Source organism: Hypanus sabinus, chromosome 7, assembly GCF_030144855.1.
Source record: "Hypanus sabinus isolate sHypSab1 chromosome 7, sHypSab1.hap1, whole genome shotgun sequence".
In the NCBI taxonomy this organism is placed as follows: domain Eukaryota; kingdom Metazoa; phylum Chordata; class Chondrichthyes; order Myliobatiformes; family Dasyatidae; genus Hypanus; species Hypanus sabinus.
Window position 1 is genome coordinate 40,675,969 of NC_082712.1, and position 13,185 is coordinate 40,689,153.

Consider the following 13,185-nt stretch of genomic DNA (forward strand, 5'->3'; position numbering starts at 1 on the left):
GTGTTCTACTGCATTCCTTGAAGCATGCATTCAAGTTGTTTAGAGCATCTGGGAGGGAGGTGTCACTGTACAGTCAATGCTACTTTTCCTTGTGTAGTCAGTAATGCCCTTGATGCCCAGCCACATATGCTGAGGATCATTACCGGACAGGTGTCCCTGAATATTTTGTTTGTAGGTGGTGTTTGCTCTTTTGATGCCTAAGATGGAGTTTCTCTTGGCTGGTCTAAGAACTGTTCTGACTCCAGAATTGAGGGCAGCGTCCCCTCCCATTAGGGATGAGGCTACGTAACATCATTGCCAGGACCACCAGACTCAAAAACAGTGACTTACCCCAAGCAGTGAAGCTGATCACCACTCAACACACTAACCGACCCCTCCACACCCCTCACCACTACTACTTTATAATTTCCTGTCAGAGTCACCTTATGTATAGACACTCAATTGCGTAGCATTACTTTTTGGACATACCATCAATCTGTGTATATAAGCTATCTTATGTATTTCTAGTTATTATGTTCTTTATCTTATTGTGGCTTTTTGTGTTGCATCAGATCTGGAGTAACAATTATTTGTTCTCCTTTACACTTACATACTGGAAATTACATTAAACAATCTTTAATCTTGAATATGAGTCCATTGCACCAATTAAAACTGATCCAACCTTGGCCTGAATATTACTTTCCCCGTCTTTCTCCATATCCTTCTTAGGTTAGGTCACTTGTACTTCATATGCCCGTCAATCTCTTTCTATAATATATTCAACAACTCTGTCACTGTAGCTCTTTGGGGTAAACAATTCCAAAGTTTCAGAACCCTCTGAGAAAAATAATACAGTATGTCCATTTTCCAACTTGTTGGCCGCTCATTTAACCTATCTATGTTCCTTCTCACAATTTGCTCACCTTTATACCATTAGCAAATTTAACCACAGTACACTCAGTCCTTTTATTCAAGTGATTGTGAATTGATTTCAAAGAAATGAAGCCCAGCCCTGATCTCTGATGCACTGTTTGATGTAGAATACTTTGGTATTTGGTGAAAACTGATTCCACTGCTTTCTTCTGTGACCCTTCTTTTTAGCCATTGCACTCTTGTGAAAAACTCAAAGCCTTAAGTGCATTGTGATTTGTCAACACGGCTTGACCAGTCTTAATCCAATGTTGCAAACATTAATTTCAGTTGGATTATTGAATTACACTTCAAGCAGCCTGGAAACCTCTCTTACAGGAGCAGCAACATAAATCCAAAACAAATAGCTGGGAAGTACATTTTAATCATTCTTTAGTCTAACCAGCATCGACCACATAATCAAAGGGACATAGCAAACAGTGCCAAACAAACTAAAAAAATACATATTTGAGCATGAACTATATAAATGAAATCTAAATAAGAGACCTAACACCAATGGAATAAGCGTCCCTCGTTCTTAGTCATCGAAGAAAACTTTTATTTTTCTCTTTGCGTGTTGAGGACTCTCATCTTCTCAAACAGAATGACAGATTATTTTGTTCATTGATTTAATTTTCAATGGTTCTCCTTGGTCTTCCACCCTCAGAATTCCCATCACAAGTCAAAACTGCATGCAGAAAATGAAAATGAAAGAAGACTACAAGTGCTAGAAGTCTGCAATAAAAACAAAAAAAAATACTGGAAACACTCAGCAGGTCAGGCAGGACCTGTAGAAAAGCAAACAGAGTTAATGTTTCAAGCCCAAGACTTTTTGGAAGGGTCTCCGACCTGAAATACATTTGTCTGTTTTTCTTTCTGCTACTGACCTGCTGAGTTTCCAGTATACTTGTTGTGAAGTACATACAGCTCCTTCTTCAGCATATTTCTGTTTAGGTGTCTGTTGCACTTAGGAGATTCCTACATAAACTTCCCTTCACCTAAATGTGGTTAGTTGCTTTCCAAGAAACAGCGATACATGATGCTGAGCAAATCTGGAGCAACACACACACACACAGAACACTGGAGGAACTCAGCAGTCAGGCAGCGTCTAAGAAGGGTGATGAAAGGTCTCAGCTCGAAATGTTAACAGTTCATTTCCCTCCATAAATGCTGACTGATCTGCAGAATTCCTTCAGCATTTTGTGTGTGTTGCAGAGTGTAATCCCCCCTGTAGTAGGTTACACTGCTTATTACAAATCTTATACCATAATCTATGTACTGTAGTGTCTGAGGAGGCCTTCAGCTTGATTGGGATTTAGGCAGGTGAATGAATGAAAAATAGTCCTTGAAACGGTTTTACATTAAAGAACCTAGCTATCAGAAACACCCAGAGTGGACTCCGTCACATTTTTGTATTTGCTTTTGTATTCTTTTGTTTCCTTCACAGAGAACAGCTTCTTTTGTATCAACTGAGCACAGCATTTAGGAACTCTAGAGAAAGTGGATGAATTTTGCTGTTCAACCTCAGATGGTTTTAGAGATCAGGCTTTCACCTAATCAGTTACATGTCTTCATCATTAACCTCAGATGCTGGAAACCCAGAGCAGCACACACAAAATATTGGAGGGTCTCAGCAGTCAGGCAGCATCCATAAAGGATAATGAAAGCTCTCAGTCCTAAATGCTAACAGTTCATTTCACTCCATAGATGCTGCCTGGTTTGTTGAGTTCCTCTGGCATTTTGTCTGTGTTGCTGAAGATAATAGTCCCTTAGATTGAGGGAAGTTTCTCCCTACTTCCTTTTATACAGCAGAAGGTATGTAAAGATATTCTAAAAAATCTCATTATTACTTTTGGTGATTGTGGAGCAACTCTGTGAGAACATTGAAAATGTAAAACGTTGATCACTCGCATGATTGCTACAGTTGTGAAAGTGTATGCGATTCCTGTGACATATTTAACCATATAACCATATAACAATCACAGCACGGAAACAGGCCATCTTGGCCCTCCTAGTCCGTGCCGAACCCTTAATCTCACCTAGTCCCACCTACCCGCACTCAGCCCATAACTCTCCACTCCTTTCCTGTCCATATACCTATCCAATTTTACCTTAAATGACACAACTGAACTGGCCTCTACTACTTCTACAGGAAGCTCATTCCACACAGCTATCACTCTTTGAGTAAAGAAATACCCCCTCGTGTTTCCCTTAAACTTCTGCCCCCTAACTCTCAAATCATGTCCTCTAGTTTGAATCTCCCCTACTCTCAATGGAAACAGCCTGTTCATGTCAACTCTATCTATCCCTCTCAAAATTTTAAATACCACGATCAAATCCCCCCTCAACCTTCTACGCTCCAATGAATAGAGACCTAACTTGTTCAACCTTTCTCTGTAACTTAATTGCTGAAACCCAGGTAACATCTTAGTAAATTTCTGGATAGATTTCCTAGTAATATTTCTGGATTTATTTTTTGCTTGCCACTATTTTCTTTAGTTCATTGTCAACATGTCTATAGGTTTGGCCTTTAGTCTAATTGCTGGTACAGCACTACAGTGTAACACTGATTATAATAAAGGGTAAAATTATCTTAATTGCAGTTCAGCAATTGGTATTCCATTGAAATAACTGTTTTGGTTCTTTAGCAAAGCAATTGTAAAAAGCTCACATGACAAGGCCTGACAACCCAAGATGAACCTTACTTGCTTGACAGAAACAATAACAAAAGCACAGAATATATTTTTCACTCACCCCAAAATGTTTTCCTTGCAGTACGTTTCATTTTGTCATCACAACTTTGTTTGTGTTTGGGTGCTTGGAGTGATTGATATTCTTGGCTAAATTAGTTTTTAAGAATACAGAACTTGCCAAAGCAAACAAGTTGAATGAAAGTGTAGAGATGAGGTCTGAAAGTGTGCTGGAATGGATCCGTGACTGAGTTCACTTAAGGGTGAAGTCATCAGATGGAGAAAAACAAGGAAATCTGTGCCATATATTTTATTGCGCAGATTAGTGGAAACTTATATGTCATTCACTTGGACAAATGTGGAACGCTAAAACTGTCCTACATTTTCAACGGAGGTAAATATTGATGAAATCAAGATAAAATCATATTGTATCACATATTGCAGACTACACAGTACCTATTTTACCAAACAACAACATACCCAAGCACAGCTTTTTCTTGTTCATCTATTTTCAGTATATTTTCATCTTTATAGAAGTTTCAATTATCCAATTATTAAAATTACTCATTAAACAACACTGGGGAATTTATTTGCTGAAGTAAAATAGCGCACTTGCAGGCTGCCCCGTCACATCCTTGGGTGTGTTAGTTGTTAACACAAACAACACATTTCACTGCAAGTTTCAATATACCTGGGATAAATACAAACGTTTGTAAATCTGACTCAGAATCTGATGTGAGCCATTCCATTCAAGACACACAAAATGCTGGAGGAACTCGCCTATGGAATTGAATGAACAGTCAATATATCAGGCTGAGACCTATCATTGGGACTGTGGATCAAACTCTAGTTCACATTATGGTGTGTTTCTGGTTTCTGGTCACTCCTTTTTGCTGTTATTTTGTGTGATTTTGACCAGGGCGGACTGGCACAAATGACACAGCAACAGATTAAAATGAAATGAGCTGAACTGAATTATGCTTGGACTGTTTATGATGACTTTGTGGTTTTGTGTTTTATATTCTGTGTTTTTATAACCATATAACAATCACAACACGGAAACAGGCCATCTTGGCCCTCCTAGTCCGTGCCGAACCCTTAATCTCACCTAGTCCCACCTACCCGCACTCAGCCCATAACTCTCCACTCCTTTCCTGTCCATATACCTATCCAATTTTACCTTAAATGACACAACTGAACTGGCCTCTACTACTTCTACAGGAAGCTCATTCCACACAGCTATCACTCTTTGAGTAAAGAAATACCCCCTCGTGTTTCCCTTAAACTTCTGCCCCCTAACTCTCAAATCATGTCCTCTAGTTTGAATCTCCCCTACTCTCAATGGAAACAGCCTGTTCACGTCAACTCTATCTATCCCTCTCAAAATTTTAAATACCTCGATCAAATCCCCCCTCAACCTTCTACGCTCCAATGAATAGAGACCTAACTTGTTCAACCTTTCTCTGTAACTTAATTGCTGAAATTTTTGCTTGCATTTGTTCCTTTTTTTGCACATTGGCAATTTGATATTTTTCTTTGAATGGGACCCATAGTTTTCTAATATCCATATTATGAGCTCATATCTCCCAGAACTCTCTTAACAACATTTTCTCACTCCTTACCTGCAGTTTCTGCATTATAGTCACAACTCCTCTGGCAATGCCACATGCTACACAAATGCTTCCAATGTGCCTTTCATTTTCCTAAGCCAGGTAGTCCTCGACACCAGGGGTTCCCAACCTTTTCCGTGCCATGGATCCCTACCATTAACTGAGGGCTTCATGAACCCTGGTTGGGAATCCCTGCTCTTTGCATAGCAGGTAATGTTCTTGAATAGGTCGGTCAATTTCCCAACGGTATTTTCTCCCTTGTCTCCCAGATATTGGTTACCTGTTACCTGTTACTTTATTTCTCCACAATGACTTCTTTGCTGTGCTTGACTTCCAAACCAATCATATGAATCTCAGTATAACCTCAAAAATACATCCTTTGATGCTGTTGTTCTGGTGTGGCCTGGTCAAAGCAGATTTCACTGGTTTCAGAAAATGATTCTGCCTTGCACATTTACATTTCCAATTTTGTTTGCTTTCATGTCCCACGATACCCTGATGGTAGAGGAGATGGCACTGCCTTTGGGAGAACCTCAGATGGTGATGAGGAGGTGTACAGGAGATATTGTAGGTCAGCTAGTTGAGTGGTATTCCAACAACAACCTCACACACAACATCAGTGAGATTGATTGTGGACTTCAGCAATGGGAAATCATAAGTGGGGTTCAGAAGAACACACAGTAGTCCTCACTGAAGGTCAGCAAAGAAAAGCATGAGGAGATGGGAAGTGTTGAGTCCTGATTCAACATATTGATACAGTCAGAAGGAAGGCACACCAGCTGTTCAGCTTCATTAGGAGTTGAGGAAATTTAGTATGTCACCAAAGACTCATGGAAATTTCTACAGCTGTATGGTGGGGGGCATTCTGACTGCTCACATTGCTGACTGGTATAGAGGACCCAATACACAGAATCACAAGAGGCTGTGGAGATTTGTAATCCCAGCCAGCTCCATCATGCATACAACCCTCCCCACCATGGAGGACATCTTCAAAAGGCAGTGCCTCAAAAAGGTGAAATCCAATATGGATCGTCACCCTGCCCTCTTTTCATTAGCAACAAGGTACAGGAGCCTAAAGATGCACATTTAATATTTTAGGAATGCCTTCTTCCCCTTTGTCATCAGGTTTCTACTTTCTCTACTCTACTTTCTTATTCGGCATTGGAATTATTTATTTAATTTTGTAACTTAGATTTTTATGTGGTGCACTGTACTGCTGCTACAAAACAACAAATTTCATCACAAACATTAGCGGTAATAAATCAGTAATAAAGCTGATTCTAATCTCATTCATTTTATTCATGTGCCAAACCCCACCATCACTGCCATTGCTCTATTTCCATACCTCACCTCCATTTGTCAACATCTTATCTTCACCTTTTTCCAGTTCTGATCAAAGCTCATTAATCTGAAAGTTAACTCTATTTTTATCTTTGCCCTCGTCTGATCTGCTGCTTGTTTCCAGACTTCTGTGTGTTTTTTAAAATCAAAATTATGATCATGTGCCCAACTTTCTTTGGAGTTGACTCTATCTTCCCCACCACCTCCACATTACAGTGTCTCATATATCATTCATGTCCTTTGTAGCTTCTCTTCAACCCTATCACCATTTTGACTCCTTTCTTTAAAAATGGTGCTTCAAATTGCTTCCTAGCTAAATTTTAAAACATCACTTCAGTCAAGTTTAGGTCAATGTAAGCATTTAGGCTTTGTGGATTCTGCTTTGCAAATTACTTTGTGATTAGACTTACCAATAGGTACTATTTGTGCTTTAAATCTCAGTGTCAGTTTAAGAAGTCATCTTGCTGTGGAATGAAAATAGAAAATGTTGGAAATACTCTGTAATCAGTCATCATCCATGAGGGGGGGGAAAAAAAACAGAATTAATCCCATAGGTTGATTTTCCATCTCCATGGATTCTACCTGGCCTACTAAGTATTTCTAATATTTTTCATGTGCATTCCATCACATTTGTTTCTTGCCATGCTAAATGAACACTTGTTGAAGTTCAGAATTTCTGCAGTGTTTGTATGCCACAGTTCCAGTGTCTGTTTCTCTCTTCTCATTTATTTCTAGAAACAACACCTCAGTTGCGATTAACAAACATTCTTGCCCTCTCTCACCCAGCATCAGCATTACTTATACTTTGTATTATTCATCCTTTCAGTATCCCAAACACTTCATTTCGATCTTCCTGTTCCACCTTGGCTCTGCAATTTTTTTCACGCTGGTCCTTTATTTGGTTGGAAGATGGTAACTCTATTTCTTTCTCTTTCTTGGAGGCATTTTCCACTTCTTCCAGCATTTTCTACTTTTATTTTAGATTTACAGCTTCTGCGCATTTTCACTTTTGGATTGTGGTGGAATGACTCAACAGTATTACAAGGTACACTGTAGTCTTTTCTGCTGGTTAAACTTGGGTCTAGTCTGGAGTTCAGCACACCCTGGGTAGAGAGCTGATCCTGATCCCTTGTTTTCAAGAAATTTCCAGATACTTTTGACAGAATGCCAATGGTACAGGAGTGCAAGCCAGCAGTTCAAGTAGAATTTTGTAAAATAACCAGAAGCTAAGGATCTTTGCTCTTTTGGCGAGGTAAGTTTGCAGTTCTTATCTGGTTAAGATTAATCGCTAGTAAAATCCAGCACAACCCCTTTGTGCATAAAACATGTGCATCCAAAACAAACTCAGCCTTTTGAAGTGACCCAAATCTTTTAACTGTTGTATTGAGCCTAGATGACTTTAGGCTGCACGGAAACGGAACACTGCTTGCCTTTTAGTGCAGCTCACTCAGCACAATCGACTATTCCCAATAATGGATGAGCAAATAGTCCAGTTAATCTTTAATGTATGAATCCTTCCTTTGATGTCACCTACACCCACAACATTCGCGTCTGCAATTATCCGGAGTAGGCAAGTCCATGTTTTATTATGCCTGTGGAAAAAGAGAAACCGCCACAACTTGTTACTGCATTTTACGTGACTTTGTAAAGTTTTAAAGCTGTAGTGACCACGTCAAAATCAAAACGGAAACACGACACTTCCCTGTGGCCATGTGAACGATATGTAACCTTTTAAACCAAACTGTACCCATCTTATGGAATGTGTGTCGCGTAATCAAAATTCTAAACACACACGTATAATGTTACTGCTGGCTTGATTCCCTGCTAACAGTGGATACTTATACAGAAACCTTGTATCACATCCACAGAATGAAAGGAAGCTTTCAGGTACACATTTTAGATGTCAAGTAGTTGATTATAAGTATGTATTATTTATGAACCAACCAAAAGATGATCATAGTTAAATGCTATTGAAAAGTGTTGTAATGCCTCATGCAAGAGTATTATTAATCACAATGTAATTATCTCAGCACCTTGGTTTCATTGTGTTCTTGCATTCTCAAATTAGATTTAATAACATTTCAATATTGAAAGACCCATGAATCGAGGCAAACTCAAGTTTAAATGTATAGGTATTAAAGAAGCACCTGGATAGAAAGATCTAAAAGGTCCAGGAAGAAACTTAGCAAATAGCTTGTGCACATTATTTCAGGACAATAAAATGCAATGGTTATATTCTTGTCCATCGATCCACTGGCCAGTGTATTCATTTATACCCCAAAGTAACTTTTTATACATTTTATTGCCCAATCTTGCCGTGTATCAGAATTCCCGTAGGTACAATTTCCTTACATATGGCAATTGAGCATAAGCTGAAATAGAAGGTCACTTTGATGGTTCGGATCATTAATAAGGAGGGGGGAAAATCTTCCCTGACGGGCGAGTTCACAGGGCTCATAATTGCCGAATGATGGAATATCTCAGAACATTTAAAATCAAATTTGTAATTAACAAAATCTCTTTTTTTTTGAAACTCGGGATAATTTTTACAGATGAAAGCGGGTTTAGAAAGTTAGATGGTAAGTAATAATAGGGGAGGAAAGACTTCGAACTCTAAGGTTTTAATAGAAGTATTCATGGGTCATTTGGAATACTTGTTACCTCATTCATTAAAACTAGTGCCATATAGTTTCTCTTTTAAATGATTGGAAAAGTTGCTCATTTTTGAAAGTAATTTAAAAAATTATTTATTCCGCTAACAGGTTTCCAGATTCTCCACATTGACTGTACTACGAATACCTTTATGGACTGGCTAAAATGTAGCAGGCTATTATAATGAAATTCGTTACATTGTGCAATTCAAGGTCATTCGGAATACAGTATAAGATAAAGAATAGACATACGTGAGTTTGTTCTAAGGAACTAACAAGCCTAAAGCTTCGCATTTCTTATTAAAATATTTGAAAATTGATGAGAAAGAATAACAAGGGGTTCAATAAACAATTCGTTCGGAAACAGAAGATCAACCGCTGGAAGATCTTAGCGAGTCAAACAGCATCTGTGAAGTCAAAACGCTGGTCAATGTTTCGGGTCGAAACTCCGCATTGTGTCATCTTCTCGTTGATTCTGGCACCGCCGGCCTCCCGATCTCCAGTTCACTCGACAAGGCCGATCCAACTCCTTCCTTGAGAACTAACCAGAAAATTGTAAGTTGGAACGTTCACAAACACTCGGACATTTACAAATAAAACTAGAAAATAATGCAGTGCCGCTATGTCACCAGTGCAGAACAGAATTTCAGTAGTTTTACCATAAATAGTGAGAACGTCAGAGTATTCGAACAATGTGGTGTAAATAATTCATTTCCTCAAATCATAAATAAGTTCTCATGTTTTCCTGCCGGCAGCATTATGCTGTTATTGGTGCTAAATTAATGCAATTCTTAACGTGCTGTGTTTGAATATAGATCAAACAAGCACATAATGACTTCCCCGGGATGTATCTAGAGAGAAATAAAGCACCTCAGTTAAGTTTGTGTAGACCTATATTTAGACGTTATGAGTAAATTAGTATAGGCCCCACGGGGAAGCACCAGCAATTGCATTTCGGCAGTTTTCCTTTACATTGCCAATGAGTTCTTAAAAAAAGGTACTAATTCGCGAATTGCTATGGGTGAAATCGTTCCTTCCTTTCCTGAGTACTCAGCCGAGGTCAACGGGGCTCGCTGAGGTGGGATTTCTTGTCCGAGAATGGCATTTTGATTTATTTTTATCAAAACAAGCAGCCACAAATGTAGTTCCAGATTGGTTAATAACTACAGATTATTTTAAAGCTTGCCTGATCCTGGTTCAAAACTGCTTGGCAGTTATTTATTCTTATTTAGTAGCTGTCTATTCTGTGGAATGTGGCGGTCAGGCAGTATTTTTTTCCCAATCTGCCATTGTTCTACAATATTGCTTACCGTCTTGGGCCCCTGCCTCCTGCCTAGCTCAGAACACCTCCCCAAGTGCTCCACTCAGCGGAACATTCCTCCCAAAAAGCGCCACAACCTCTGGTGATACAGGGCTTCACACACTTCAACCCCATCCCCAAACAACAGAATAATGCCGCCATCAGCATCCTCTCCTGCGTACGCCCATAATGGTTCTTAGTGCACCAACCGCACACAGCTGTACAACCACATCCGCACACAGAGATCTCCATGCACCTTTCACAACGTAATGTAACATGTCTCTAGCCACAAAGTAATAGACTTGTACACAGCTTGTGAAAATGCATCCTAATCTGCTGAATTCCTCCGGCCTTTTGCGTGAGTTGCTCTGGATTCCCCGCATCTGCAGAATCTCTAATACGATCCATTATCTCGCAAAGGTCGCCGCTTTACACCGCGCTATTAAATCACTCCTCTACCACCACCACCATATCCTGGGGTCCATGTCAATAGGGCACTCAAAGCTGCTGCGCAGGTTGACAGTATTGTTAAAAAGATATGGTTTGTTCGTCTTCATCAATCATGGGTTTGAGTTCCAGAGCCGTGAATCAGAATCAGGTTTATTATCACCGGCATGTGACGTGAAATTTGTCAACTTAGTAGCAGCAGATCAATGCAATACATAATACAGAAGAAAATAATAATAATAATAAAAAATAAGTAAATCTTATTCAGTATACTTTATACAGTATACGTGCGTTGAATAGATTAAACATCGTGCAAAAAACAGAAAAACTATATACTAAAAAAAGTGAGGTAGTGTCCAAGGGTTCAATATCCATTCAGGAATCAGATGGCAGAGGGGAAGAAGCTGTTCCTGAATCGCTGAGTGTGTGCCTTCAGGCTTCTGTATCTCCTCCCTGATGATAACAGTGAGAAAAGGGCATGCCCTGGATGCTGGAGGTCCTTAATGATGGACGCTGCCTTTCTGAGATACCGCTCCCTAAAGATGTCCTGGGTACTTTGTAGGCTAGTAGCCAGGATGGAGCTGTCTAGATTTACAACCCTCTGCAACTAGCTACTTTCGGTCCTGTGCAGTAGCCCCTCCAAACCAGACAGTGATGCAGCCTGTCAGAATGCTCTCCACTGTACAACTATAGACGTTTTTGAGCGTGTTTGTTGACATACCAAATCTCTTCAAACTCCTAATAAAGTACAGCCGCTGTCTTCCCTTCTTTATAACTGCATTAATATGTTGGGACCAGGTTAGATCCTCAGAGATCTTGACACCCAGGAACTTGAAGCTGCTCACTCTCTCCACTTCTGACCCCTCTATGAGGATTGGTGTGGGTTCCTTTGTCTTACCCTTCCTGAACTCCACAATCAGCTCTTCCGTCTGACTGACGTTGAGTGCCAGGTTGTTGCTGCTGCACCATTCCAATAGTTGGCATATCTCACTCCTGTACGTCCTCTTGTCACCACCTGAAATTCTACCAACAATGGTTGTATCGTCAGCAGATTTATAGATGGTGTTTGAGCTATGCCTAGCCACACAGTCATGTGGATATAGAGAGGAGAGCATTTGGCTAAGCACACACCCCTGAGGTGCGCTAGTGTTGATCATCAGCGAGGAGATGTTCTCACCAATTCGCACAGATTGTGGTCTTCCGTTTAGGAGGTCGAGGATCCAATTGCAGAAGGAGGTACAGAGGCCCAGATTCTGCAACTTCTCAGTTAGTATTGTGGAAATGATGGTATTAAATGCTGAGCTATAGTCGATGAACAGCGTCGTGACATAGGTGTTCGTGTTGTCCAGGTGGTCTAAAGCCGCGTGGAGAGCCATTGAGATTGCACCTGCCCTTAACCTATTGTGGCGATAGGCAAATTGCAACGGGTCCAGGTCCTTTCAGGGGCAAAAGTTCAGTCTCGTCATGGCCAGCTTTTCGAAGCACAGGTTTTCGGAGCCTGATCAGGTATTCCATCGGGACCTTCCGCCTTGCAAGGGTTCACTCACTTTAGACAGTCTGACATCGGCCCCTGAGACAGAGATGAGAGGGTCATCAAGGTGCAGCCGGGATCTTCACAGGTATAGTTGTGTTCTCCCTTTCAAAGCGTGCATAGAAGTCGTTGGTTCATCTGGAGGTGAAACATCGCTGCCATTCATGTTACTGGGTTTCGATTTGTAGGAAGTGATGTCTTGCAAGCCTTGCCAGAGTTGTCGTGCCAACAGTCGCCTCCAACCTCGTTTGAAGTGGTCTCTTCGCCCTTGAAATAGCCCTTTGCAGATCATACTTGGTTTTCTGTTACAGGCCTGGATCGGCAGACTGCACATCTAGCCTTCAGCAGTCAACGTACCACGGCTTTTGGTTTGGGAATGTGCAATAAGTCTTTGTAAGCACACGATCATCCCCACAGATTTTAATGAAGTCGGTAACAACTGCAGCAGATTCATCCAGGTTCGAAGATGAATCCCTGAATGCAGTCCAGTCCACTGATTCAAAACAGTCCTGTAGGCGCTCCTGTGCTTCCTTTGTGCAAACCTTCTTGGTCCTCACTATTAGTGCTGCAGTCTTCAGTCTCTGCCTATACTCAGGGAGAAGTACAGCTAGGTGATCAGACTTCCTGAAGTGAGGGCGTGGAATAGCACGGTAGGCATTCTTGATGCTATAATAAGACCTTAGACCCCACTTGGAGTATTGTGTTCAGTTCTGGACACCTCATTACA

General features: G+C 40.5%; 1 long non-coding RNA gene across 1 annotated transcript in view; it reads left to right on the forward strand.

Moving 5' to 3' along the window:
* LOC132396737 (uncharacterized) overlaps positions 1-13,185 on the forward strand; it is a 92,128-nt gene that overhangs the window by 77,158 nt on the left and 1,785 nt on the right. The window contains exon 2 of the long non-coding RNA XR_009513096.1: positions 9,292-9,735. This is a non-coding gene — a long non-coding RNA (uncharacterized LOC132396737). The remainder of the gene's footprint in view (positions 1-9,291; positions 9,736-13,185) is intronic.